This window comes from Erpetoichthys calabaricus, chromosome 12 (genome assembly GCF_900747795.2).
Source record: "Erpetoichthys calabaricus chromosome 12, fErpCal1.3, whole genome shotgun sequence".
NCBI lineage: Eukaryota > Metazoa > Chordata > Cladistia > Polypteriformes > Polypteridae > Erpetoichthys > Erpetoichthys calabaricus.
The window spans coordinates 59616963-59619735 of NC_041405.2; the positions used below are offsets into that span (position 1 = coordinate 59616963).

The 2773-nt window shown below is 33.6% G+C and overlaps 1 long non-coding RNA gene across 1 annotated transcript in view; it reads left to right on the forward strand.

The window, feature by feature from the left end:
• Positions 1-2183, forward strand: part of LOC114661502 (uncharacterized) — a 2446-nt gene extending 263 nt beyond the window's left edge. Inside the window, exons 1-4 of the long non-coding RNA XR_007936541.1 lie at positions 1-241; positions 914-1002; positions 1083-1244; positions 1712-2183. The exon at positions 1-241 is cut by the window's left edge and continues 263 nt beyond it. This is a non-coding gene — a long non-coding RNA (uncharacterized LOC114661502). The remainder of the gene's footprint in view (positions 242-913; positions 1003-1082; positions 1245-1711) is intronic.
• Positions 2184-2773: the final 590 nt, after the last annotated feature.

Here is a 2773-nt window from a genome sequence, read left to right on the forward strand (position 1 = left end):
ATTAACAAATAGAACTTCCGCCATTCGAGTGAGAAGGAGAAAGAAGAACGCTGTAAAGAATAGGAGCATATTGAATTTTTTTCCTGGCAGAAGAATATTTTTCACTTCTTGGAAAAAATGAAGACTTTTCAATTTTACAACGACTTGAAAGAATATCTTTTACGGGAAGAATTTAGCAACAATTTAACGGTCAGAGAGCGAAGTGAAATACGACGTGTGTCCGTGAATTTTATGATTAAAGGTACTGTATGTAATGTTTATTGAATGCTTTTCATTTTTTGAGAATACAGTATATACTGTAATATAATATAGATATATTTAGGATTATCTGACGTTTTGTTTAATAATTGGAATATTACAAAATTTACCGTTTTAAATAGGCTGTTGATTTCAATGAACGTGCATGAATATTTTGAAATATGCAAAACTTTTAATAAATTGTGTTATTAAAAAAACTGCTCAGGTGGACTTTCCTGTTATTTACTGATTTATACTTGATTAATGGATTAGTAGGTTTTCTCTTTTTGGGAATATGAAAAACTGAACTGCCTTGATGTATCTTAGATCAGGTGTCTAAATTTTACAATTCTTTTAAAGAGAGAAGTAAATTGGTATCCACTAACGAATGTTAAAATGTGTTTTTTCTTATGCAACTCCCCAACATTAGACCACAATATCTTAGTCTGTGTGTGAATCCTCGCAATCCCAGTAACTGCTGTGTTTTTCTCGTTGTATGAGTTTCAGTAGAAACAAAACCAGGCTGTTTCATTTGCAAAGTAAAGCACACATTCTTAGGGGTATTATGCTGTGTTACTGGGTAATTGGTGTATGCCTTCACTTATAATGTGATGTGGTCATATTTCAGTTACATGCAAGCAACTTTTGTATTCTGTTCTTTCTTAATTTTGGATAGTCCATCATCCATGCCCTGGCTGCTCTACAGGGTGTATCAGGACAGGAGGCAGAAGACTTATTTCTTGGTGGCCCAGAATACAGTATCAGGTAAAAGTCAAGTCTATGAATGTTTGAAGTAAGTGTTTAAATATTTCTTGTTTATTATTTTTATATTTTACTTACCTTAGTGAAGTGGAAGAATTTAACTGAAAGAGAGGGCAACAATTAAAGAAGGAGGGAATGCTGTGATATCTGTTGGAATAGAAGATGATGCTACTGCCCAGTGCTTCCAGAATCCTTCATTTGAGTCTTGGGTCTGAATTTACTGCGTTATTGCCAAGTATTCTGGGGTAATGGATCTTGTTTTGTTTACATTTTGTTTTTCTTCATATTCCAAGCTCATTTACTTGACCTTAGCTTTAATAAACTGGATGGCTGTCTCCTTCACAATTGATTTTTAAAGTACTATACTATTCATTACATAAAAAGCTCTGAACAGTTTAGTCCCTTCCAGTATTTGGTACTGTCTCTCCCCCAACACTCCTCAGTGTAATCTTTAATCCACAACCACTAATTAGCTTATGAAAGAACTGGTGAAGCAGCTTGCACATGTATGCCAAAAATATAGAATGCTGGCTATAAATGAAAAACATTTCAAAATACTTTTAAAACTCAATTTTTAAACTTCACCTCTGCTTAATTCCCACTTCTATCAGTTTATGATTTACTTCTGGTTTATGAATGGAACTGCATACTCTTTGAAAGAGTTACACCAGATAATAACAATTGTTTTTTTTGCTGTTTTTTTTTTGTCCAGTGATGCCCTTTGCCATGCACCCTGGTCAAGTCTTGTGCCACTGACTGTGGTGCTGAAGAGAGAAGATTTCTGAAGACCCTCTTGAAATGGAGCTGCAATTGGATTAACACCACAACAGTATGCTTGGTGAGAATGTGCACAGGGGCCTGGGGAGGCTGTGACCTTGTGACCCTGAGACGTTGTTTTGTCAATCATCCTGACCAACTGGACCTTTATGTGTTCTTCAACAGGGCCATCTGACCATCAGATATATTTAAGGAGAAGGACCTTTCAATTTTCCTCTTGTTTACTTTTTAATTGTATATATATATTTTCATTTTCATAAAGTTATATATATTTGTTAAGCAGTTTGGGCTTTATTAGTATTAAAATATGTTAGAGAAGTTATTTGTGGAATAATTTTAATGATCAAAATAGCAAAAAATGTAACTTTAAATTTTCTGTGCTCTGGGTAAAATATGTTAAAAGCTATGTGGTGATTTTTTACAATTTTTTTTTTTTGTACATTTGATATGTTTTTTTTAGGTGCATTGTTCTCACATTGTTCACTTTTGTCGTTCTCATAACATTTATTCAATAAAATTTGCATTAAAAGTGTTTTTCCTTTTTCATTATTCAGTTATTAACTCACAGTTAAGACACTATATGGGTGAATAAAAGCCATTTAAATTTGAGTACACGACAAGCAATAGTATCACAGAAGATGGTGCTGGGGTTGTGCTTTATGTGGGTTAGACATGAAATGAAGATTTCTTTTTCTTTAAAAAGACTGTTTATGCGATCTACTAGTATCACCGCAACAAAATTTTGTAAACCATGATGCCCTATGATGTGTATTTCATTAATAATAATATGTAAGGTTATTTTTAAAGAGTTTTTCCAGGGATGAAAAGTGCATCAACAGTTCATTTTTACATATATACACACTTATTTTGACTAACTGCATGAAAGCCTGGTACAACAGCTGCACCAAACCTGCCAAAAAAGCCCAGTAGTGGATCATAAAAACATCACAAGACGTTCAATGGAACTGACCTGCCATCACTTGATCATCGATACAAG